We start from the raw sequence: 27,315 nt of genomic DNA, 5'->3' as shown, positions 1-27,315 counted from the left end.
AGACTGTATTGTAATGGAATTGTTATTTATCTCCAGATTTATCCAGTTCCTCCTTTCTGGACTGCCTTACATTTATCAGGGTCTCTAATTACATTCCTCTACTAGCTGACCACTACAAAAATTGAAATCCTCACCACAAATCTGTAAAAATGTTTCCACTTGCATTGGGAGACAAAAATAGAATAATTCCATGTCTTTTTGGACGGATGCCTAGCTGAAACTATGCAGGGTTTGACTGACAAGAGGATGTAGTCTTTGCTGAGAGCACTTTCTTTAAGGTTCTTTTTAGTCTTCAGGAACATTTGACTAGATGAATGAGGAGAGGATTTATGCTAGTTTGCTTTCATTTTTGTTAACTTTGCCTCCTTTTTTGTAACTTTTGTCTCCTGCAACGAAATCTTTTCAGCTCATCGGGCTTATTGAATATATAATCACAAGCTGGTAAGTAGTAACTTCAAGAGTTTTGGTTTGAAATGGCACTCTATTCTTTTGTGTACAGCTGTGCTAGAAGACTAAAACCCCTTTGTGCAGATAAGCAAAACCAGAATTATTTAAATGCTCTGTATTTGCCAGGGTTATAACTGTAAAATGTAGTCTTTCAGTAGTGAATAAATACAGTTAACACATAGCTCAGCCTGCAAATGCAGTGGAGAGACTTTGAGTAAGTTCAGAATTATTTTGCATCTGAGTGATCTCTCCTCACTGTGCTGCACGGTGCTTTATCCGTTTCCTGGGGAATGTGGACGGGAGCTTACAATGCACAGCAGGTAATTGGCTGCTTCAGCTGGAAAAGCAGAAAAAGGATATTTGTTGGTATATGCAGAAAGAAAATGAGGGCAAGTGGTAATTACTATTGGGTGATAATATTTGTCCATAGTCTTCTGAGCTGTCTGTGAAATTAAATCTATACTGGTACTTCGTAAGGGTAGTGAGTCTGTTCAATGTGAAGTTTAAGCAGTTGAGCAACTTTTTCTGCCAATGTATTTTGGACTGGAACTTTCATATGCTTTGAATGCGACAAAGGAGGTGAATATGTATGTGACAACACAGTTTTTCAGAATGCTTTCTTCTGCTGCTCAAGGCTCGTGTTTCTGTGTTTTAGCACACATTCTTGTGTTGTTGCTTATTTTGAACCATATCTTCACTTTATGCGAATGGTCTTATCTGATGTCTATGGTAAGTGAACATACCTCAGCCTTTAGGAACTCATTTCTGTATTTCTAAAACTTGCGTACGCTGAGGCAAATATTTCCTCTTGGAAAGGGAAAGCTATTACTGGGTTAGATACTTTTTCTCAGTTGCACATGTGGCAGTTTCTACAGACAGACCAAAAAGAGCTGTAATGGTATATCTATGTTTTTTGTTTAAAGTGGTTTATATCCAGATGGGGTGTGGAAGTGTGTTGGCAGTGTAAAGTCCTTTGCACCAGGTTCCTTTTAAAATAGGGTCATTTTCATAAAAACTTTTTATTCTCTGCTTTTTGTATTCCTGCTCTCTTTAACTAAATAAACCATGTAGTTTAAAGTCAAAGCTGATAGATACTAGAATAACATCAAATCTGTTTTAATTTTCAAAATATTGTGTAAAACCCCACCTATCTGAGGTTTGATAGTTCAGGGATCTTTGCATATGGGTAAATAAGCATGGTTAATTTTGCTGGAATTCATTGACACATGAATATAGTATTTACTTCAAAAATCTTTTGCAGTTTCATGTTGCAGGACTTCAGTCCTTGGACGGTTTGATTTTGTTTGCTGAAAATCTCACAAAGAACCATGCACACTGTGTTGGAGGTTGAAATTGTGCTGCATCTGTAGAAAAAGACAAACGAAATATTTTATGGATTTGGTAGGTCTACATGGTTGTATGTAGAGAGGATACTTGGAAGACTGAAAAATAGATAGTACATTGTTAGCACTTTACAATCCTTAACAAACAAAGATTTGTTTCCTCCTCTTTGGTAAAGATGAAATCCAAATGTTTCTTTGCTTCTTTTATACACCCTTGTCCTCTTTGAGCTGGCTTTAAATTTTCATCAGTGTCATATGAGGTAAAATGTGTATTAAAACATTAAGGAAAATGGGGTTAAGACATGCTCTGTCTAATAAAAGATATTAGTATTTTTTGGCAGTCATCCTTTGGCCTATGTAATTTTTTTTCCAAAGGGCACTGACATTGCTCCTGGTTTCTTTACGACTATCATTCTGTGTGTCGATGTGCTTTTTACCCACTGACCTTTTTTATTTATTTTTTTCTGAATGCCAAATGCTTAATGTGTCATTTCTGGCAGAAATTTCTGGTGATCAAAGAGAAAATAAAATGAGCTTGAAGAAAGTTGCTGGAAAGGCACATACAGGATGGCACAGGCATGTAAAGCTCTTTTTTCCTCCTGCAGGAGTTGCATACCAGTCTTCATACCTACTTAATGAACACAGGAGGAAGCACATATTTTTCTTGGGGCTGGAAAGCAAATGTGGTCTCAGAGTGCAAGGTTTACTACCAGTATAATCAGCTAGAGTGGCATGAGAGACCGCGTGCCAACTTTCTTTTGCCTCCTGTGTACCTGGCCCAATTAACTCCATTCTTCATTCTTCAGTCATCTCCCCAGGTAGCTACCTGGTGTTAATGGGCCATAAAATGCATGGCACTGGTCCATATGGAAATGTTTTGGGGTGTAGGGGGTGTCTCAGCCCTTCATGGGTGTCTCTGAGAGCGTCAGAGGTAGAAGTGCTGTCTGAAAGGAAATTCAGAGGACATGTACCTGTGCCCTCTCCCTGATTGCTGGAAGAGACATTTTGAATAATGCAGGTCACCAGATGAAAGCTAGATTAGTTTGGGAGAGTAAATTAATGGGACAGAGGACCCAATGGAGTGAATTTCTGTTAAGCATAAAGGAAAGAACTTCAGCTGGGATTAGATACTGTTGTTCTTATCTGTTAAACAAGATTTCTTCCTTGCTTCTTCCTGCCTGCTTGCCTGTCTCTGTCTCTCCCTCCCAAGCAGGGATTAACCATAACTTTTCTAATTGGACTTCTAAACGGATTGTGCTTAGTTACAAGTCAAGTAGCTCAGTTCTTTCCCTGCTATCGCTCCCGTGTTTTCTGGACTCTATCCCTCTGTCTGCAGAGGTCGATGGAGTGGGAGGTAGCAGGGGACAGATGGTCTGGTGGAAAGACACTCATTCTGCAGACATCAGATTGCAAATAAAAAGCCCTAGGAAGGCCTGAACTTCTGCAGGTGAAGCTCTGCAGGGAGGGAAAGCACCTCGTGCTGTGAACCCAGCAGAAGGAAAGAGATCCACAACTTTTGGGTAGGCTCATGCTTGAAAATGCATTGAAAACATTTTAGCAGGCTTGTGACCTTTAAAAGAGATTAGACCTAGTTATTAGTTCATTTCTACCTAAGCATGTTATTTGAGTGAGTGCTCTATATTAAGTGTGACTAGTATGCAAGTGGCTTTTTTTGGTATTTCATAGAAATTGTGCAGAGCCGAGGAATGTATTTGATTACCTATACCTATTCCTTGGGATCTTCCATGGATACGTGCTCAAGCTGAGCATATTATCCAGAGCATCAGAATTAAAACTGTTGATTGAAATTGGAGTAGATCAGAAGAGAAGATCTGAGACTCTGCAAAACTTTATGGCTAAGCCAAACTTCTCAGATCCTACCTTTCTTCTGTGCATATTTCTGAGTGTACCTTTGACATCCAGACACTCCTGTATGGATCTTGTTAGCATAAGGAAGAGGTGTTGCCAAACAAAAACTAATAACCTGGCAACCAACTCAAATCTGCTTGGAGTGATTTGAAGGAGCACTGAAAATTGGAAATTGGATTTCTGACTCATATTTTTCTGGGAAGGTTGTGACATATTGGGATAATACACCTGCTCTGTGTCACTCTTAGTCACCTAGCAAATTTATAACATTTTGTGAATTTAAACCTGTCCAGGTCTCCTGTCATGCAGGAAAAACCTGTGGCACAGCCAGAAATGGTTGGGAAACATTTCCTTAGGAGCTCCTGTGGAGATGCAGGGCCACTTGTGCCATGTCTGGTGGCCTAAATAGTTGTAATTTCCCCCCTGATTGTAGAGGAACCATTCAACAACACATTTCTCTTCTCACTTTTTGTGTTTAGGAGGAAAAGGATTATGTACTGCTCTGTATACCATGCCTAGATCTGAAAAGTGACCACAGCATTCAATAAACCAAATTACTTGCCTGATGCATTTCAGGAGTCAAAAATTTCTTCCCAAACATGCTTATTTTTGTACCTTCATCTTCAGTTAGATCAAGTCACAACAGTCAGGTTTTGGTGGTCCTGAGCTCTCTCACATGGAGCTGTACATGATAATTTCTGATGTCAGAATGCCAACTCATCAAAATTGTAATAATTTAGAGTTACAGAGAAAACTTTTTGGTCAGACCTAACAGAGATCAGTGAAAATCTACTTCTAGAGAAATTATGCTGGTTTTATATGCTCACAACCCAGACTCTGTCACTCTGTCACCCTGGCAGAGCCCTAATGTACTCAGTAGAGCCTTATTAATCTGACTCTGACCAGGATAGGCCAGACTAGTACTTAAAACTCGTAGTTTTAAGTAAGTCATATCTACATGAAAGAATAATTAAATCTGGGACCTTGAGTCATACAAGCGTGTCTGGAGAGGACTGAAATTACAACCAGAGGTGCTGGCACCTGCCAGATTTAATTTAGTGACCTCTCCTTGCAAATCCAAATGCAGCTCACTGAGTTCTAGAATTGTTAGGAATGCTCAAAACGCCCAGATGGTGATGGGTCGCTTTCAGCCAGAAACAGTTCACCCTGATTCTTTTTGAGTTCTTGGTTAGGAAGGACTTAAAACTACTGCAGGAAGTGAGCTGAAATATTCAGAATAATAGTTTTCCAGAGGGAGCTGTGCTGACTGAGGTTGAACTCAGCTCTTTCAGCTGCTCTTCTGTTCTCTCAAAGTGTGAAAGGAGAACAAACTCACTGGTTGCGGGGTCTCCCAAGGAATGGCTCACACCAAAATCATTTACTATTGGCCTAGTTGAAGCATTTTCATGTGCACCAGCACTCACATCCTTGATTTGTCTAGTGGGACACAGATATGCCGCCCTTCTCAGTGCAGTGGAGTCAGGGTTAGCAAAAATGTGCTGATTTATTTTCACGGTTGTAATTTCAGAAGAGTAAACACGAAAAGGAATAAAAGTCAGACCATCTGAGCAATATGGGCTCTAACTCCCATTAAGGATTTGCCACAAGAAGATGGTATACCTCGCCTGAGGCAGGAATTCTGACTCTGGGCAGGGCTCAAACCCCCATTTCTCTCCAGAGCCATGCAACAGATACACGCTCTCTCACCAGCTCTGTGTCTCCCCTTGTGAGGATGTAATCCTCCTTCCCCAGATTTTGCTGTGGTACAGTGGCTGCCAAGGTCCCAGTGCTGCAGGGAGGTCATTTCCAGGGCTAAACACAGGGAGGCAAAAGCTGGAGTGCTAAACAAACCTTGGTGAAAACTGATCATCTCTTGGCTAAACTCTTAATTCCTTTGGCCTGCTGAAGGTCTGCTGAGGGAGCCAGAGAACTCATGCAGCTCTGCAGCCAGCTGTGTGTGCCTGGTGCAGGAGTTAAAATTCACCGAGACAGTACAGCTGTGTCTTTCATCTCCTTCACTTTAAAAAATGTGTCATTCCATGTTAATTATCCTTTTCATATATGTCAGAATTGATGTATGATTCATAAATAAGAATATTTTACGTGTTGCCTTTCACACTGCATAAGTCAGGCAGTGACATGGCACAGACTGTGTTTACAGAGCCCTTATTGCAGGCGAGACCTGCACTGGGGTCCTGACAGCAGCATGCAGGGCTGGTGACAAGGTATAAAAACTTAAATTCAAAAAAGTGTCTTGGAAGCATTTCTCCAGAACAGAACATATTGCAGGTGCTGTATTTCCAACCAGTGAGGCCCGCATTAGGAATAGCTTTTCTGTTAGCTAATTTTTGTCCTTAAGAGAAAGCTGCTTCCTTCCTCCCCTCATTTAATTCCTTTGCTGTTTTGACCTTCACCTGTGTGACTCGCTCCCTGAAATCCTCTCGGGAGGATCAGTGTCAGTTCTAATAAGCCAGCTGTCACTTTACACCAAACAGAAAGTAAGTGTTTCATTTGTTAAATGGGCCAGGAGAATACATCGGCTTTTTCTACCATCCTCAGTTTTCTTCCAGGGGAAAGTTACTTTTATGTGACTGAAAGTACATAAAGCGGATTTGAAGCTGCAGATTTAAGTGTCTTGAATGAAGACTGTTATGTAAGGCTTTTCTTTATTTATCAGTTGGACTGAAATGTGATCAGCGTTACAGTACAGGGTCTGGGAGCAATGAATTTCCTTGTGTTTCTAGTAAGAAGATAAGGGACAAGTTGTGTAAGGAATGCACTGGGGATTTTTCTTTAGAAAGCTGCACAGGAAGGCACAGGAATAGTAAGATTATTGCACTGAGCTCTTGGCTGCTGATGCAGGATGCAACACTGCTTCTTGTTGGGAGTTTTGCCATCGCCTTGATTGTGAGAAGGATAGCTTTTCTCCGTCACAGCTTCTCTTGTGTTTGTTTATTGCTCCCCTTCCGCTGCTGTTTAGTGCTGACAAGCACAACCTGTGCTTCTCTACCAGCTTGCACAGGTGGGTTAGATTTACATTACCAACCTTGGAAAGTATTTAGGAGTGGCTGTTGAAAGGGAGCATCTACTTTTTTGTGCCTTTCACACAGAAGTTGGTGTTTGGGCTTTGCGTTCAGCAGCTTGTGGAGCATAGTTTTTAAATGGTGCTTGACAAACACGAAGACAGTGCACCTCACTAACTAATCACTACAGTGGAGAGCAATTTGAGACAGGAAGAGAAGGGGGCAGCTCCAGTGCACGAAAGGAAGGCCATGGCTTTTTATCATGAACCAGGAGATTGTGTAAGTATGGCTATGGTTGTTTCTGTGGATTTGACTCTGTGATGTGTTTTTTTAAGCTGAAAACAAGACTGTTTGTGGAGTAAGATGATGATGGTGAAACATCAACCCCTAGGTCTGCATTTCAACTCTGAAGCCAGACCATCTTCTCTTGTAAAGTAAGGCCTTTTGGTGATGCTCCTGAGGGCACTGGCTGCTCAGCTCTCAGGGCAGCTGAGAGTCTTCTTACTCAGTGTTGTTTGAAGGTATCTCCACAGCATTGTAGCTATATCCCACAGACTCTCTCCTCCCTATGGGCATTACCTCATGAGCTCTTCAAACTTCTCCTGTCACTGCTGTTCCATGGGAGCCTTTGCCAGTAGAGACTAAGGGACATCAAGCTGCTTAGTGCATGTTACAGGAGGCTGCCCAAGCTTTGCCATGGAGATCATCCTTTCACCTTCTTGGCTGCAAAAGTAGGGAGGGCAACTTGTATCTTCTGGGCATTTAGTTTGTCCTTGGTTCATGATCTGCATAGGCTGGAGGCTTAGGGTCAAAAATCACTCTTTGGTAGCACCCTAATTTATGCTCTAAACTAAATGTTTGCAGTAACTGAAATAGATATCTATGAGAATGATTTCAAAATACTAAAATATATTTAAGTCTCCAGTATACCATCCATCAGGCTGAGTGACCTTTTAAACTGTGTATGTATGACAAATATAAATCTTCTATTCAAGTATCTTTCCATGTGTCAGGAAAGGCCTTAAAAATTTTAGATCTAGAACCCTGTGCTTGATCCTGCTCTGCAATGAGCATCCCTACTTGCAAAGAAATGGTTCTGTCTTTGTTGGTTCAGATTTTATGTTGGATAGGGGTGTATTTGATATTTAGGAGTGTGGTTCTCCCTCACACCCAACCCTCTTGGTCACTTCAAACAACTGCAAAGGCGGGGGAGGCTACCTAATCTTTAGAAAGAACGAAACAAAAAAGCACCACCAAAACTTCTGGCCATAGCAATACCACACCCTAAAAAAAGTACCCTTAAGCTGCACAGCTTTGAATAATTGACTTTCTCAACAATGGCTCAAGTTTGTGGCTTTTCAAGTGAATGGAACCAGAGCCTACAGAATCATTGTCTGTTCAAGCCACTGCCCAGGTGGGAAGCGGTGTTGGGATGATGAGACTAAACTTTCTATAAGAAAGGAAAACCAGCTTCATTTACAAGAGATCTAGGATTGGCTTTCTTTTAAATATAAGTGTATATATAAGTGTATGACTATACAGATTTATATACAGAAGCGACAACAGGTAATTGGCCTGTAAAATGTGTAAGCAATAGATATCTTTCAGCATGCACTACCTGGTTTTAAACCTAGAAAAACAAAGAAGATTCTTTTATGGTTAAATCTCATCATGTGAGAGAAGTCAAGTAATTGGTAGACTTGGTGTAAATCCTTGTTGTTAAATTTGGAAAATAGGCAACATGGAATTCAAAAGATAGTTCAGGCTTTTTATTTTTGATAAAACTTGGTCTGTGGCACTCCCCGTGGATGTGAACACAGCTACTAGTTAGGAAAATACAATGTTCCCTTGTGTAGGTATAAGGGTGTGCAGACAGCTCTATCAGTATGCTCTGAGAGTAGTGAAACTGGACAACTGAACACTTGTTGATGTTGAAACAAATTGTGATTTGTGAACTCAAGCTCTTTTCTGAACTTGAGATTTCTTCTGTGACAGTCTCTGTCCTAGAACAAGAAGCCACAGTATGATATAGCATATTTTGCATACAGTGAGTGTGTCTGTTACAGAATTTTATCCTGTATATAGGGGTTTTACTACTTATAGTCTGCATATATGAATTAATAAAATATAGGTTTTCTTCTTAACAACTTGTGATCCAGAGACGGGTTTAGGGCCTTATCTTGGGACATTACAAACACCTTGGAGGAGCAGATGTAAAACATCATCATGCTCAAATAATTTAACTTTAATAATTCTCAACTTTCTTGGCTCAAACACCACCTTACTCTCATCACTCACATTAGCCTTTCTGCAGTCCAGTTGCGAGAGAACTTTCTTGGCCAGAGAACTGCCTTTCTCTGTTCCATGTGTCAAGGATTAGCTGGTTTAGTAACTTTACATTTCCCTTTCCTAGCTGTATTCCTCTGAAAAGTGCTGTTGGTTGGCACCCATAGCAATCACTGAGTGCAATGGTCCTGAGTGCCCTGCTGCAGAGGTACCAACTTGTGCAAAGCAGTTGAACTGTTTCAAAATGAGTTACCTAAAGAAAAAAAAAACAAACAAAACTAAACCTCAGCTGGCTGGACAGTCAACATGCGGTGATTTGGTGAAGAAATGAAAATCACTGTTTGGTTTTTTTTTTTAAGTACAAAGTGTGGTTTTGGAATTAATAATGTCCAGTAATGGTGGGATAAATCTTAAATATGCTTCCTCGTAAAGTGTCCTCTAAGCTTTCATTGCTATTTTGTTGTCCTCTACAAATGGAGAAGCAATTAACTGCCTATGAAATGCAGGATTTGGAGAGAAAACTTCACACATCCCGAACCTGTGTAACTTTGAAAGTTATACTGCTTCTGTGTGGCTGCATGTACTACATGTGTGAATCCATCCTTGCACTTACAAGCTGCAACCGAGTTTTCATAAGGAGGGATGGACATTTGTGTTAATTCCCACTTAGAGGTTGGTTTCCTATACTTTGGAAGATAGGGTAATTTTTAATTTTATTTATTTTTTTTTTACTCAACTAGACATAAGTGTGCATGTTTTCTGGTTTTTTTTTTTTTTGCATTTTTTTTTTTTTTTTTTTTTTTTTTTAGGGGGTAATGGAGTATATATAAAAAAAAGCTTGGCATAATTAATGTGAGCAGAAAATGTGTTCCCAAGTTAGGATCAATACAGTCAACACCTGTGAGCTTGTTTCAGTCAAACAGCAGATGCTGTAAATTCCTTAGTAAGTAATTTAGAGTTAGTATTCTTCTTCTGAGTGCATAAATCTGTCCTCACCCCCACTTTCTTTCTCTAAGCCCCCGAGATCTACTTTCCCTTATGTCTTGAAAATGACCCTAAACACCCACTGTCTGTCAATCTAAAAAAGTGTGCAAATTCCCATCAAGACTTTTAGAATAGCTGTGTTCAGTGAAGATTGTATCCTGTTGGATCTGTTAATCTCTAGCAAAAGTTGAGTTGGGGTTTATACAATTATTTTAATAACATCATGCAGGACCCAATGCATGTTGCAGAAAGGTCAATGATGAAACAGGCCTGGGTGCTACATGCAGGTCCAAAATGAGGTAACAGTAAATTGTAGTGCTGGTAAGTGTCTTGTTGGTGTTGAAGGGTCGCAGTGTAGTAAAAATAGTCTTTGTTTTGGTCTGAGTGTCATTGTTTTGTGCAGATGTGAAAGCAGAGAAAAGATATGCTGTAAATGGCCAGGACTTTGCCAGCCTGTTAGAGTAGTTTGTTCATAATAAAGTATAAAAATGGGAGAACAGTTTGGTCATAGTTATGAACATACCACTGCTGCATTTTGTTTTTAAACAAAAACAGGACAAATATGAAAAATGAGGAGGACAGAGGTGTCTCTTTCACTTGGATCATTTAAGTTTCTAATGTTTCTGGATCCTCCATACTCCCTTCATGATGACCACTGAAAATCAAACTACCATCTTAATTTTAATGCTGCTCTGAGCAAGGCAACAACGCAGATGAGGTTCAAAGAAGATTGATAGAAACATCCTGGTTGTATGCACAACTCCTCATCCAAACTAAAGCCAAAGATGGAAGGATGCTTTCTGAGTGCTAAGGATTATGTGTTTTGTTACTGCACTAATAGACAAGAGCGAGGATTTTACTTTCTTTATGAAGTAACTTAACCCAATTTTCTTTAGGAACTTATTTTAAGACAGAAAAAGAAAAACAAAAGCCTCTTTCTAGAGGTGAAAGTAAGAGTAGGACTTCAGAATCCTATAAATCACTTTCTGAAAATGATCCTGCTCATGGACTAGAGTTCTGTTCCATCTCTCACCAAAAATCTACATACACAGAAAAATGACCTTCTGATGACAGGATGTAATCCAAATAATATTGTTTGACTCAAGAATATTCTTTTTTCTTCTCACAGTTTCCTTGTTGGTTTCCATGGATAAACATGGCATCTAAATGAGCTGCTTATAAAAAGGTGCATTTTCCTACAGTGGGGTTATTTCGCAGACATCTGGTGGCAGATTTAGGAGCTATTTCTGTGGAGAGGCTGACAATTGTGCCTCAAGAAGATACAGGAGAATAGTTTGAGATTAATCAGGTTCCCTATACCTTGAGTTCCCCTTTGTGGTTTCTGCCTTTATGATCCTAGTTGGCAACTTTTGCACTTAATGGTATGTTGTATGGTATAATTTTGGCTTTTCTCTTGAATCTTGTGTTTTTAGGACACAAGATAGGGAGATTGATACAAATAATTCCTTCTCCTTATTTGTTTGTATTTTCAGTGGAATTTTAACTGTAGTTGTCAAAACCCGAGCACAACAAGCTACATCACAAAATAATAGAAATTAAAACATTTATTATAAACAAAACAAAACCAATGTTTAGTATTGTGAGTCTCTGTACCATTTACCAAAGGCAGACTGCAGTTTAACAGGCTTTCAAAGTAGAAATGTTAAATCAATCAGATCTATTTCTAAGGAAAATAAATGTAGCAATTCTTATCAGATGAATAAATTGTTCCTTTAGAATATTGTTTTGCACCATTATTGCTTCAAGTAGCATTTATGTAGTCTACTAATGAAAGGTCTCTGTAACAGCTAACACACCAGGTACAAAAAAGGCTCAAAATTTCCAATTTCTTTCAAAAGTGAATACAGTGTGTCAGAAAGGAGAGGAGAAGGGAAAGAATAAGGAGCTAGAACTTTTTTCTTTTTTAAATAATAAGAACAGTGAACTATCCTGGGGAGAAAAGTTCCTATGAAAGGATAATATATAAAGAGTTTTTCACACTACCTCAAGTTTTCTTTGTTAAAAATATATTCAAGTTTTCTGGAGTTTTTTTCAACTTAAAATACTTTTTTTTCCTCTATTCCTTCCCCCAGCCTGGGTAACTGCAAAATAAGTTGAAGGAATGAGCACAAGGGTAATTGGTTTAAAGAAAATGAGATGGGGACACAGAAAATTGAATAATATTGCTAAAGAGGGAAAAATCTGCTTGAAGGAGGCAACTGACCCATCACAGTGTTGCAAAAGTATTCTTCTAGCTTCCAGGTTGTATTAACTAAATTGCTTTATTAGCCATTACATATACTAAATATAAGTAACTATAACTCTAGATTTTGGAAAAATAATGAAGTGTGACTTTATGTGCCAAGTCAATCTGTTCATTACTTGTTATGGATTTGATTCCATAAACAAAGTGCCCATCGGTGGAGATGAGATCATATCTGAAATGCCAGATGAGCTCTGTAACGGTTCCAGGTCTCTGTAAAGCAATGCCTGACTCTGCAGCGCCTGCCTCCCTTTGACCTGGCTAATGGCTGCTACATTTGGAAAGAATATTTCAAGTTGGTGCCTGTTCCTCTTCTTTTTTCCTCCCCTTTCTTTTCTGCCTTCTCAGAAGGACCAGGATCCTCATGGAGGGGAGACCTGTAGTTTGGCTGGCTCACTCTCTGATTTATTGCAGCTGAGATGCTTCACAGTTTCTGGTAAAAACAAAAAAGTGCATTTGTGTTAAAGACTTTTTATTTTTCTTTTGACTGCTGTGGAGTTTAACTGCCTCAAACTGGGGCCAGACTCTGTTTTCTGTCTCGCAGTTAAGTAACTCTGGCATTTATGATAGCCTGCAATTACTGTACAAACTACAATTTTTCCATTTCAAAAGTTAGCATTTCTCCACTCTTGCAGCATTATCTCAGATACCACAATTATGTGCATCCTCAGGAGGAGGAAATGGCTGTGGCACATCACGTACTGTGGAGTGGTGAGGGTAAGGAAATGTGTTTTGGGGGTTTCTGTGATAAGTGTTCTTATGAAGCCAAATTTTCATAAGTGTCTGATACAAAAATTTAGTTCATTGTGCATAATGTGATACCTTTCCTAGGAAGACTTTAGGTCTGCTAATCATTGTTAAGTGTTTTAAACTTATGTGTAGCAAGGTAATTACGAGAGAAATTGGAGCAAAAAAAAAAAAAGTGAATACTCAAGGTCTCATTTAGTCTTGGGCCCACATGAGAACAGATTCCAGGAATCAAGAAGGACAAAAATGTTTTTCCAAGTAGGCAGTGGTCTCAAAGGTTGAAATTAAAACCGATGTGCAAGGAGACCACTTCCTACAGGAACTGCTAAAACAGCAGATTGGCTGTGCCAAACCTGGGAAAACTCTGCTGTGTTGGATTTGTTTGTTCTGATTTGCTCTTTGGCTTCCTGGAATTTGTAGAGTTCAAGCTGAGATATGTGGTACCTAAAAGCAAAGCAAGAATAAATCCCTATCTTCCCTTTTTGTCAGGGGTTTGCTATTTATTTTTTCAGGCAATGTGCAATCTACATATGACACAGTGCAAGTGGGAAGATGGGTTTCATCATTCTCTGATCTCTGATTAGCTGGGTTCCTGATGGCTTCAGTGTTCTGGAAACTGAGGGATATTTGCACGTGGATTTGGATGTATAAGATCTGCTTCAAAAATAGATGCAATTTTAACAAAACCTTACACAAAAGGCGTATAAATATTTTTGCCTTTTGCCAATGTATTAACTAGGGATTTTGAAAAGCTATGTCAATCTGTCTTTTGCCAAAAGCTCTTGGAGGAACTATGTTGCAGCCCTTTAAGTCTAACTGCTTTCTACTCTTGTAGAGCTACTCTGTCAAGCTAAATGTTTTTAATAAGAGACTAACTTTTTACAGGGATGTTGATTAATTTTTTATTATTCAAAGGTAGTACAAGATAACTGGTGGTTTATTTTTCTTTCAGTTAACAGAGATGTAACAATAACCATGCTCAAATGCTTTGATATTTTAATGTACTGGGATGGCCACATATTTCAAATTTTGTTTTTTGTTCTTTCATGACAGAGCCTTTCATGACTTTGAGATGGTAAACACTTGCTTCATTCTGCAAAAATAGGGTAGAATCAGCTGAATTTATTGTTGAACAATATAGTGTTGATTTGGGGAAGAGGAGACTAAAAGTAACAAGGAAATATAGTCCTGAAGCTTGGCTGACACCACTGTTTGGCAGCCCACCTAGTATATGAAGACTTGTCTCCTCCTCAGGGTTCTTTGGAGCTCGGGACAGGCCTGTCTTTTATTCAATCTGCTTGTCCTGCTCTGTTCTGTGGCTTTGCTCACGCTTGTGTCTCACCTGGTGGAGGGGACACTGCAACCCCTTCCTGCTGCAGCACTGCTACCAAAGGCCTTCTCTCCCAAAGACCATACACAGTGTTTTATGTGGCTTCTGCTGCAATAAATCAAATAAGGCAGCTACTCAGGTAGAGCTTGCAAGAGCTGACTTTTTTAGTCTTGGTGGTGGTTTGAATAGTATTAGTACTCTGTGTCCTTCTAGTATTAATAGGAGAAAAAACAGGCTACAATTTAAAACATATTTTATAATGGCTCTAGTGCTGTCTTGAAAGATGAGATTCAAAGGAATTGCTTTGCAAATTCATTTATACACTTAATGATATATATGTTTACATGAAAAGTAGTTAAGTGTGCAGTGGTTTCTCAATATATTTATAAAAATTCAGTGGATGGCCAGTTAATAGATAAATTATTCATAAAATGATGAAAAGGTATGAATGAAAGAAGATTCAGTTCTGTAGTTATAGGCAGCAAAGCTGCTGGTGGGTATAGAGAGTAACTCCTGTGAGGAGTGGCTGAGGGAACTTGGGATGTTTAGCCTGGAGAAGAGGAGGCTGAGGGGAGACCTTATTGCTCTCTTCAACTACTGGAAAGGAGGATGTAGCCAGGTGGGGATCATCCTCTTTTCCCAGGAAACAAGTGACAAGAAAAGAGGAATTGGCCTCAGGCTGTAACAGAGGAGGTTCAGGTTGCACATCAGGAAGAATTTCCTCATGTAAAGAGTGGAGCATTTGGAATGGGTGGAGTCACCATCCCTGGAAGTGTTGAAGAAGTAACTGGCTGCGGCACTTAGTGCTCTGGTTTAGTTGACAAGGTGGTGATTGGTCAAGGGTTGGGCTTGATCCTGGAGGTCCTTTCCAAGCCTAATGATTCTGTGATACGTCTGTAGTCTCTTTAATCTCTTGGATGCGTAAAAGCTCTCTTGGAAGCATTGGAAAGTTTTTGCTTTTGATAAACTTAGCACAAGTGTCTAGTGTATCACTTTTACACTAAGCTTGCTTGTCTGAGAAGGGGAGTATGGTACCAGGGAGGACAGTAACCTCCAAAGTGTTACTAATACAATCAGTTATTGCCCTTCTGTACAAGTACACAGTGTGTGTGGAATGAACAAAGCTCTCCTCTGTCTCCTGTTCTCTGTTTATATTTCTAAGCAAGAGGGGGAATTACCTTTAACTAGCCAAAGAAGTAGCTTTGTCCATTTTCATACCCCTTTGGAAAAAAAGAAGGCAGCCAGATATGGCTCTGATTTAATGGTAGTGGGGTGCAGTCCCTCCTCTGACTGAGCATTGTTTTGTAATATTGACCTGCAAATGGACGAAAACCATGGCATGAATACATTAAAATATAAGCAAACAGTGAGAGAACTCTTGATAATGTTTATGGTTTGTCCAAAATAAAATATTCTTCTGAAATAAAAAGGATGAATCACAGAAAAGGACTTCAGTGAAATTGTTTGAATGCTGAGCAGCTGGCCAAAGTTCAGTGCAAGTCAATTCTGTTGACAGTAATACATCACAATTCAGTGCTGATCAATATTGGTACATTGCAGTCCTTGCTTATGGCATGACAAAAAAGGCTATTGATAAAAGGAAGCTTTGGATATTGGTATAAAAACTTTTGCACCTCACGGGATGTAACTGTAGCTAACACTTTTCTGCAATAGCACTTCAGTAGTCCAGAATTTAAAGTGCCACTAGAAATTATAGGCAGTTGTGTCATTAGATCAAGGTGTGTTTTTCAACATTGCAGTATCAAAATGATATTCTCTGGTCCAGCAAAACTTTGGTGATGGAAAGAAGTGCTTGTGCTGACAAGAAGTCAGTAAGTTCACTTGATAAACGATGTTCACAATATCAGATCATTTTATTTATTCTGGAAACCCCTTATCACTCCTTTGGGATGCAAATGTGGGATGAAGTTCTTTTTGAGTATTGCAGTGCCAGTTGCTCGTTTGAAGGATTTGTGACTTGTAGTGATATATAAAAAGTCATTTTTTGTTGGGTGGTTAAATGACACAAATTTACACCAGTCTGGAATATCATGGACAAATATACTCGTGCTGCTCTGTGCACTTGCAGTAAGTTTGAAGCTCCCAGGAAGTATCAGACTCCTTCATTTTAAGTACTGTGACTGTATCTTCACAGTATGTATGCTTCACTTCCACAGCGCTGAATTTATGATAGAACTATGCTCAGATTTCTAGCATTACTAATATATGGCACATGACTAACAATATTGGGATGTTTCATTAATTAATAGGCTTATTGTATGTTAGGGGATCCCGGATTAGTGGAAGGATTCCTCAAAAGTCCTGTGTACAATGAATTCCTGCTTTCTACATGGGGAATTTAGTCCCACATGGCTTTTTGATTGCCATTACAAGGTCAAGACGAATGGATGTGGTGAGTTTGGACTTGAATCTTGGAGGTTTTGGTGATGTCACTCAGTGAACTGATGTCACAGAGACATACATGTGCATGCAGGCAAGACTTATGTTTTATTTTATTTTTTCCTTTTTATGTGTTTAAAGGAAGGGAGACAATCTTACATACTTCCTTATTTTTCTTTTTCCTAGTAACCTGACTTTCAACTCGCATCATGAGTTTTCATTTTTGATGTTCAAAATACCCATTTGTGCAAGTAATTTCTGTATAGACTGTTCCAGGAGACCAGAGGGTGACTGAGGAAAATGTGCAGATGCTTGTCGGCCACCACACTGTCATGCCCACAGTGTACAGACACGGTGTTCGTGTGCTAAAACACTGTTGTAGTTTTTGCATTGTCCCCTGAAAAAGACAGTAAAGAATGAAACAAACTTACATATAATCAAAAGCAGCCTCAGTTTGCTGTCCTCTCTTCTTTTTTTTTTTTTTTCTAAATGATAAGCTGATTTTTAGCTGAGTTTGTGAATTTTGATATCATTGCCCCATGTTCAACTTGTTATTATCAAGACCCTCTCCACTTGTACTATTTTTCCTACATGAATCAATGTAGTCATTTGCAAGACTGTTGTTTGCCTACAACTACGTATTTTTGGTACTACTTCTTCATTGCAACACACTTCTAAAGACTTGGTTGCTATGCATTGTGTTTCTAGTATAAAAGCTGAGAAAGTCTGTACAGCATATTGCTTTGTCTCTTACTTTATCATTGGGAATGGATTGCCAACTATCTCTGTACATCTAATTTGTCTAAAAAAAAAAAAGGCACTGGCCAAATTTTCCCATTTTAGACTTATTCAATTTACCCTAATGGTCTTTAACTGAGAGTTATGTTCACACAATAGAGGATAAAATAGACTGAAAACTTTTTTCAGAGCTATTAAATTTTTGAACTTGATGAGTTCCCATCCAGTCCAGAAAATACAGGTTTCTGAATGTGTCCCATATGCATGTAAAACCTGGCAATTAGGAGCTAGGTTTCTTGAGGCTATTGGAAGATAAAGGAATAGTGTAAAGAGAAAAATGAGGAGAGGAATGTGATTATTTCTAATCTAGGGTGATTGGAGGGCTAAATGACAGTTGTGTCCAAGTGACATCATGTCAAAAGCATAACTGTGCTGAGGCAACTTGTAGGAAGCAGCCTTCTGCATCTGCTCAGTAGGAGCATCTTGCTAGATGATATACTGATGTTATTTCCTTCTTCGAGCTTGAGGGGAAACAAAACCTTTCAAGTACTCTATTTTGTTCTGGAGTACTTTATTTTTAAAAGAAATTCATCCTATCCCCAAAAAACCTCAAAAAACAACCCCCCAGGCCTTAATGTATTTAAGGACATACTTCGTAACTAAGCATTGTTAAAGAGCCTGATGCCTATGCTCACCGTGCATATGGACATGAAAGGGCTGAGAAACCTGTATTGAAAACCATTGCACTGAGCTAAACATGAAGGGGCAACCCAAGGAAGCTTCAGAAAGTTCCATCTGAATATGGAGAAGAACTTCTTCACTGTGCAGGTGATTGCACACTGGAACAGATTGCTCAGAGAGGTTGTGGAATCTACCTCTCTGGAGATATTGAAGAACTGTCCTGTGTCATGTGCTCTAGGATGACCCTGCTTGAGCAAGGAGGTTGGATCAAATGACCCACCGTGGTCTCTTCCAACCTGACCCTTTCTGTGATTCATTTTGGTATAGCTAATTGACTAAATAGGCAGGACAGAAAGGCAAACAAAGAGGAAAAATAGTTCTCTGCTCCTTAAAATTATTATTATTATTTTTTTTTTTTTTTTTAGAACTTAACATAAGCTTATAGTCCAACAAGGCACAAACTTACTTAATTGACAAAGAACAAATCTTAATGAAATAATTTGGCCTTAAGCATATGCTCTATCTCTTCCTGGCTAGACATACATTTTGCAGAATCAGAGTATGAGTGAATCACTGGGCTGTGTAAGAAGCAGGGACGGAATCAGACTGGTGCTCTAACCAGAAAACCATGTCTGTCCTGAAAAGTGTGTCACTTCCAAATGAACTAGTCAGGGTAGCTGCTGGTAGAACTTAAGGCAGACGTGTTGTGCTACCATCCCCTAAAAGGCATTTAAAAAAAAAAAGTTCTGAGTGTAAACAATTGCATGGGGGCTATGTTCTTTTCAGTATTGTTCTTACTGAAAGTTTCTGTGCTAGAGTTGTTCAGTTTCTTCAGGAGTTGTGTCAGAGGCTTAGAAACCACTGTTACTCTATGGATTTTAATAGCAGAACAGCAGCTGTGCTGAGACAAGCCTCAGGTGGCCCATGCACAAACCACGGAATGTTTGGAGAGGTTAAAGGCAAGTGCCAAAGGACAACAAAACAGATTTCAGTGAAGATTCACAAGCAGCTTAGCTGAGAAGTCATGAGGTTGCTGGTCCTAATGTAGTAAAGGACTTAAGCAGGTGTATGGTTTTAAGCATGTGAGGTTTTTAGTTTTGTTTCCTATGAACATCCTTAAGTACTTTGCTGCATTAGGATTCTGGCAGGACTGAAACCCTGGACATTAAACAGCATAGGTTATAGTAAGAATTTCTTTTGATTTTCAGTTTTTCTGTAAATTCTGTACTAGAGTTATACTATTTTCCTTTTGCTGTTCTTCCTTATTGTAGTGCTTGAAAGAGTTCACTGGGTTTTACAACATTTAAGATTCTACATTTTCCCGCTATTAGATAAGCAAGTGTGTTTAAAGAGTTTGGGGGAGGGGGGGAGTCCCAACTAACAAAACTCGTGAAACTAAAACTGATGGAAAATACTCCTCTTACAGAGCTTTGAGGCTGTCCATAGAAAGATTGCAGCCCTGTCAAAAAAGTCATGGCCGAGTAGGGATTCTTTGAGTTCTGACCTGCAAAAAGAAAAAAAAAAAAAGTAAGTTTGAGAGCTATATTTGCACTTAGCATGAAGGCAAAGATAAAGCATACCTAGGAACAGCTCAGCTGAGCTCAGTTTATCTGAGCTGTAAGAACTCAGTTAACAACAAACCATCATAAATGATGTATTAGTTCTTCTACAAAACAAGTGTGGTTGGGCTTGATTCTGCTTGTGTCTCATGACTGCATTACACACCTCTCTGTGTCTCTGCAGTGATGATACCTTTCTCTTTTGTGAAGTTTCTTCATGCTGTAGGAATTGGGAGACTGGATGGTGAAGACTGGATGCAATGAATTTTTCAAGGGGCGTTGGTTGTTTGCCAGAACTAGCTGAATTAAATGGCTAATAATAATCGAATGACATTTCAGCATAGAACAATATAGCTTTTTTTCTGGCTGATGAGAAGAAAGCTGAACCAAGGCTGGGAGAGCTGTCATGATTCAGGCAGCAGAACCTGGACTATTCTTGCCCAGTTTATGCTCTTATAACTTGCAGATTTTCTATTGTTCTTCTAAAACAGATTTTTACACATTGATTGAGGGTTTCCTTTGGCTTGAAGGGAGGGATAATACAGCAGTTTTTCAGTGCAGAGGGGGAGTGTGTTCCAGCTGTAGGTTCTTTGTCTGCCTGGCTAACGAGTCTGCCTGAGGTAGATGAACTTCAGCAGTGTCCAAGACTGGGCCAACGAAGAAACCAAAGAGGATGTGATTTCAGAAAGAATTTTACTTAATTAAAAAAAACAGCCTGTTGCAAATAAATGCTGTTCTTTTGGAAATGAGCACCATTTCTGCTCTTTCTCCAGCTGGATAGATAAAAAGTTGGAATTACAAAAGCATACCCAATAAGCTGGCTCCCAAAATATGATACTAGCTGCCTCAGTCACAGCACAGACCTGACTTATTTTGAGGTTGCATAGGTTTTCCAAGGGCTGAATTGACCCATTCATTTCTCTTCTAAAAATTCCATTTTGGTAATGAAACATGATCTCAGCTTTCATTCCTAGTTCCAGTGGGAGTAAAGGGAATTGAGTCTACTTTCGGTCTTATGCCAATTGCTGGTGAAGGCTCCAGTTTAATAGTATCTGACACTCCAGTGGTATCCAAAATTTTCAGGTTCCAACGTTCACAAAAACCATAAAATAAGTAGAGTGGTGCCATGCATCATTCATCCCCTTCCTGGTGAGCCTATTAATTCAATGATGGTAAAGCATCTTGGAGCAATTCTTTGACCTCAGCTCTGCTAGTTTGTCTTTGTTCAGGTTACTGAAGGGGGAGCACATGGGAGGTATAGCAATGTCTTGGGCAATATGTATGGGGTTTATTTATTTTTTTTTTGGGGGGAGGAAGTGTCTTCACTCAATGCAGTAGGCACCTGCAAGGTGCCTATGCAGGGCTAAAGGATTTAGTACTCTCTGACTCTCCCCTCTGCAGGCTGGCAGTGTGTGGAAATGCACTTAACAGTCCCACAGATAGCTTGAAAAAGTGGCTTGTAGGATAAATGTCTGCTTGTTTATTAGGGTGGATTAAAAGACAGGAAAGTAAATGTCATGTCTAAGTACTAAGCTGTGCTGCTATGCTGTGTAAAACAAATTGAACTTTACATCTATATTGCATTAGTGCGCTGCCTTCTTTGCTCTTGATTTATAGTTTTGAAAAATACTTTTAAACCTTAATGTGAGCATTTCTGTAGTTGCATAATTAGAAGGAACAATTTATCCTTTAAAAATGAAGGGATTTTTCTTATTCACTTTTTGGTTTGTGTCATTACTTCTTAAATTTCATGAACTTAAATGTGCTTGTAACTGTTACAAAATGATCTGAACACCACATTCAAAATCTCAGGCTTTTACTGCGAACAAACATTGCCTTCATTCACAGTGATAAGCATATCTGTTCTTTGTTTTCTTTAAGTCAGACCATTAATTATGGTACAGTTAATATGGTGTTTTACTAATCATGAAATATCAATTGGTTTTAGTCAAATGTTTTGTGTGATCGAAGTTGTCTTACTACACAGCTCACAGTAAATTATTCCTAAAGGTTTTGGATTAAGTTGCAAAATTTTTGTAAAAGCAGCTAAATATTTTTCTGTTTTATGTGAAAAATCTTCAAATTATTTTGATTTTAAAATTATACTTCATAGACCCTAGTTAATAGCAACAACAGAAAAGATTTTTTTGAACTAGCTTGTTATTGATAAGTTCTTAATATTTACAAAATTTAAATTATATATCCTGCAGAGGCCTTTCTGAATCATAGTTTCATCTTGTGTGCTGATCCTACAGGAAAGCAGATTTTCACTTATGCTGCAAGATAAAAGCAAGTGTATGGAGGAAAGGAAGTATAGGATTTACCACTGAGTTTTTCTGTGTGGGGCAGTAGAACCCTGAGACACTGCCTTTCCCCAGGGATAGTTTGCTGTGTTGCATATGCTGAGTCCTAGTTCATTTCCTCTTCAGGACAGAGAGGAAAAAATTCAGAGAAAGTACAATATCTGGAAATCTACATTAAAAAGCTTGGGTCACAGCTTAGTGTTTTAAGATTCCAGCTCTCTATGGCAGGGGGAGTGAGCCGTATTTTCAGCTGGCATAACCTGGCACTGCTCCATGATTGCCATCTCTCATTGGCACCTGTGTTGTCCTCCAGTAAAACAGATGATGTTGATTCACTGTAGGTTATGTTCCTAGTGAACCTATATTACAACATGACGTTTTGATTCAGAAAAGTGATTTTCCAGTTCATATGTCAGATGTATGCCTTTTGTTACCCTGGAATCCATATATTTGACCCAGAAAATAAGTGTTTCCCGAATTTAGAAAAGATGTATTTTTTTTGTTCTTATACTTTCTGTATTTGAAAATGGGATCTCTTGAATCTGATCTGATTTCTTGAGAGTTATTGTCCTTCAACATCTGCTTCATGAGATCTACTGGCAGGTGGAGGAAAAAACATTTTTGAAGACTTGTTCACTAGGATAAAATGGTCTGTTGATCATTAGCTGTCTTCAGAAGACAGATGGAGTACCACCAACAGATTAAATAGGTGGAAAATATCTATCCAAGAACTCTGCTGCAATCAGAAACAAAGCTTTAGAAAAATATTGTGAGAAAGTCTTTGAGGGCTGGCTGGGTTATATATTTTCCCAGGCACTGCAGTTGGGGAAAACCAGCCTGTTGAGACTTAAGCACATGAATAATTAAAACTTGGTCAACTCATTCTCAAAGATCAAGGTGTGAGTAATTTCCAAATGTCAAGTTTCTTTATATAAGCAAACTACTCTGTCAAGCACACACTGCATATAGAGTTTGAACATGCCTTTTCAGTCCAAGTGCAAGGGCATTTAAAGTGTTTGATTGTACTAATACTGGACTGACCTTTTGGTATTTTGTTTTTTCCACCTCCTGTTTGTTACAGGCCAGGTAAGGTGTTTCAGGATTGATGCCTGATTGTATTTTAAAGGCAACATTCATTACGAGTCACAAAAAATCATTTTGATATTGTGTGATGAAGCAGGCAGATGAAAGGGTTGATGACAATCCTTGCCACAGCGGTGACAGTCTGAAACATGTGCTCTTGCTTCTTGAACTTGTGTCTTGATCACTACCAGTTTAACACAGTAAAATTTAAACAGTTAGAGTAGGCAAAAGGCAGCTCCTAGGAGTCTGTAACCACTAATACCAGGTCAAGCTGATGACTGGGGTTATATTGTCTTTAAAAAACATGGTATTTAATGCCAGTTTTTGTCTTGGAGCCTGAAGAGTTTATGTATATTGGATTCTGGAACTCCTGTTTCAGAACACAGCATTGAAATGACAAATTTACTCCTTGCCTGCTGGAACAGGTTTTTGTTTTGGTTTCTTTCTAAGCTCTTTAGAACTGAAAGAAAATGAAGATAGAAGAATACCTAACCTGTGCTGGAAACTTTGGGTTTTTTGCTGCTTCTGTTAGCTAGACACTATGATGTACTACATCAAGGTGCCGATGTTCTAGGGATTGTATTTACATAAATGCTTGAAGTTTTCTGCCAACACTGTGATGGTTCATATTCAAAACAGTGCAGGCAAGCAAAGTCACTGTTATCTCTGGGACACTGTTTCCCAGGAAAGCAGAGCTAGATGTGCCAAAGCAAATAACAGTAGTGAAGATGGTGATCTGGCTGCTTTAGTCCCTCTACACACAGTGCTTGCATGTTTACATGAAATCCCACCAGAAAGGTCTGAGCGGTTGCAATAGCTGTACTGAGAAAAGAAAGTGAACTTGAAACACTCTATATGGTGATTTTTTGCATGTTTGATCTGTCGTGTCTTAAGAAACATGCTTACCTTTGATTTTTCTAGATCTGATTTCTGACCCTTGCAGTTTCTCCTTACTCTCTCCCACAGTCTACAACTATTCTGCCAAATGAAAATAAAAAAGTATATTAACTATACTGAGGAAGTGGTTTCCTTGGAAATGGTGACCATATGAAAGCTATAAATGCTGATACCAAAACTATAGTTGATTGTACAGATGTGGGCCCTGTAAAAAAGTAAAATGGGTTCCCTTTGCTAGTTAAAGGGAAAAATCTTGTTGTTGCTTAGGCTTTTTGCCAAGGTGCAGCTAAGTAAGATTATTTTAGCTGTGTGATGTGTGAGAGCTTTTTATCTCTTTCTTTTTTATATAAGACCTTTGTAGGAACATGTCGATGAACAAAAGCCATTCTGATTTCATATTTTCATAGACTTGTAACTGAAAAGGTGAGTGTATACTTTGACAAGGGAGCATGGGACAGGGCTTCCAGTGCTGCCTTCAGCTGTGAGTTGGTCCTGCTCAGCTCCCTGACACAGCTACTACGGTGTCCAGGCAGACAAAAGGCAGATCCTGCTCTTGCTGTTCCCATTGCAGTGCTAGTGAGGGGATTTGACAGCTGGAAGTGGTCAGAGGAGCAATTGCTGACAGAAGAGTGGGAGGCAAAACTCATGAGCCTGCAGTGTTGGTTCATGCAGAGCTCTGTTCTTTTTACTTTCTCCAAGTGTCCACGAAAACCACCAGAGACCTTCTTGCCAGCCCTGAGTTACAGTACTGATCTAATATGAACATGGTGTTGGTTCTCATCCTGAGAAAATGTAGATCGATGAACGTGAGATGGATAAAAGGGAGCTGGATTTCTCTAGAAATGTTAGAATATGACCATGGTGCCTGGCACTGCTAAACACCAGTAAGTCAGTGAGCTGCAGAGCTTTACACCCTTCTCTCAAATAGAGATGTGCTGTTGAAATTCAGTTATCCTTCTTCCTTATAACGTATAAACTTTGGTACTTTTATATCCACTTTATTTTTTTTCACCCAGGGCCTTCGCTTTGATGTCAGTTGCAAAATCAGTCAATCAATATGTTTCCTTTAAAGGAAAAATCAGGAATGAATATTCAGCAACTGTAAAAATGCTCTGGAGATTGATATCTAATAGAGATGAAATAAAAAGCAGAAGCTGATTAGAATTCCAGAAAATAAGGCATTCATCTATTTATAGGAATTTGAGTCTTCATACGCCAGATTTTGTAATTTAATGCTGAGAACATCCTTGATTTTAAGCACTTCTGGATAAATCATTAAATGAAGGAGAAGTAAAAGCAATGTTAAAAGAGCCAAGTTACGTTGATTTACAAAAGAAAAATGTAGCCAACATGAATTGTCTGTTTGAAGGATGCATGAGTAAAATGGAACACTGTGCTGTGTCTGAGATGTGCTCTCATCATTGTTGAGGCATTGCCCCATGCCAGGGACTTACTGTCTCCAACACAGACTGATGTGCTAAGCTAGAAGCATAGGGTGTAATAAGACTGTTTCATGGTGGATCTTCTTTTGCTCTTGCTTCTCCCATTTCTAGCTTCTAAGTTTATGACTTTGGAGAGCATTTGTAGGATTTGTGAAATGACGATGAGCTCTGGCCACTGAGAAAATGTAAAAAAAAATGCTGGACTTCCACTTCTATGGAGATGTATTAAACAGCTCCTGACATTGTGGGAGACCTGGAAAGCCTCAGCGACTGTGTTTGGTTCTATTAAAAATACTCTGTATATAATTTTTTAAATCTAAACATGTACGAATTATGAAATTAAGGGCTGTTATAGGGTGACATACTCAACATCTCATGTGGAAATATTGCCTGTTCATTTTTTTTATCTAAGTATTGCTATAGCTAGAAAAGAATGTCAAGGGTTTTGAGGGGAAAAAAGCCTCAAAAAAAAGCTAAGCAAAGCTTGGTGCTCTGTGGGCAGGGTTGGACCAACTAATCACGGTGCCATTTTCTAGCTGATGTGTGTTCCTGACCTGTAATTTTTGTGAATTGTGATGTTGATGCAAATACAGCACACCCGCATAAGGTGGAGGGAAATTGTACTGTATTTTGGTACAACTTCACTGTGGTCTGCCTCTTGGCAAGGGGTGCTCAGGTGCTTTGTAAATAATACTTGTAAATCAGGTCCCTTTGTAGCAGTTCATGTCCTTGTGCACATTAAGGACAGGACACAATATGGACTCCTGCTTGAGACAGAAGGGATTGGCAGTAAATGGGGATGAGGACAAAGGAGCTGTGTGCCTCAACATTCCTGTCCGTACCATCTGAAAGGAGATGATGTCAAGTGACTCATTCTAGGCCAAGTCATTCCTTCCAATAGTTGCTCCTATGTTTTCTTGGCGACAGTATGGCCACATTATCAGGCCAGCTTGGCTGTGCTGTCACTGCTGGTGTGAGTGGCCCACAGAGCTGTGCTCCCACCAAGTGCCTGGACAGCTAATGCACCCATTACAGCTTGGCCCAGGGAAAGGCAAATGAAGAGCTTAAGGAGAACTGAAGTGCAACATTGACTCCTTCTGCCTCCTCCACTTCACTGCCTCCTAACTTTTTTTCCTACTTCAAGAAGCCTGTTCTGAAAAACTGCTCAGAAATATGTATATTTTATACACTCACTATTTCTTATTCAATACTCAATATTCCTTATTCAATAACATGGTGTAGTTATGATGTGTTGCAACTTTACTGAGAATGGACCTTGAATGTCTCAGTTCCTTTTACCTCTCCTGTTTGGCTATCTGGAGGGATTTTGGGACTAGAAAAAATACAAAAGTTAATTATTTGATACGGAGAAGTCTATTTTAGCCAATAATATTATTAAAAATGTAGATCCAAATATACATTATCTGTGGTTTTTGTCATCTGTGACTTTTTTTCTCTTTTTTTTTTAATAATTTAGGCTTACTGGGTGATTTCAAGTGCCATGAAAATTATTGTAATTATTCTTCACTCTGTACTAGATGAAGGATTAGCTTGCAATCTTGTTTAACTCAGTGCCTTTCAGGCAGGTATGAAAATAATTGGAAATTAACTGTGGAATGTTTCAGAAGATCATCTCATGTTTAACGGATATAAGTCCAAGCCAATTCCTTGTGCACCAGAAGGAATGTCAGCAGATATGAGCATGTTTAGTCTGCGAGCAGGAGGGTGGACAAGGAAGACATTGTATGAAGAGGTGTAGGTCAAGTAGAGATGGCCACCAGGGACTCAAATATCAGAGTCTTGCTTTTTAAAGTCTAGAACTGTTATTACTATTCTTGTATTACTACAGCATCTAAAAAGTATTTCAAAGGGAGGAGGGTTTTGAGTTTCTGCAAATAATAGAGTAATATTTGGCATCGC

At 39.1% G+C, this 27,315-nt stretch overlaps 1 protein-coding gene across 1 annotated transcript in view; it reads left to right on the top strand.

The window, feature by feature from the left end:
- The first annotated feature begins 247 nt into the window (after positions 1–247).
- The window catches only part of INSC (inscuteable homolog (Drosophila)), a 138,039-nt gene continuing 110,971 nt past the window's right edge, over positions 248–27,315 (top strand). Inside the window, exon 1 of the mRNA XM_017807111.1 lies at positions 248–441. The gene's annotated coding sequence lies outside the window, so the exon portion shown is untranslated. The remainder of the gene's footprint in view (positions 442–27,315) is intronic.

Source organism: Lepidothrix coronata, unplaced genomic scaffold (genome assembly GCF_001604755.1).
Source record: "Lepidothrix coronata isolate B3197 unplaced genomic scaffold, Lepidothrix_coronata-1.0 Scaffold1, whole genome shotgun sequence".
In the NCBI taxonomy this organism is placed as follows: domain Eukaryota; kingdom Metazoa; phylum Chordata; class Aves; order Passeriformes; family Pipridae; genus Lepidothrix; species Lepidothrix coronata.
Note: the sequence above shows the minus strand (reverse complement) of the source record. Positions and strands in the feature narration are given on the sequence as shown.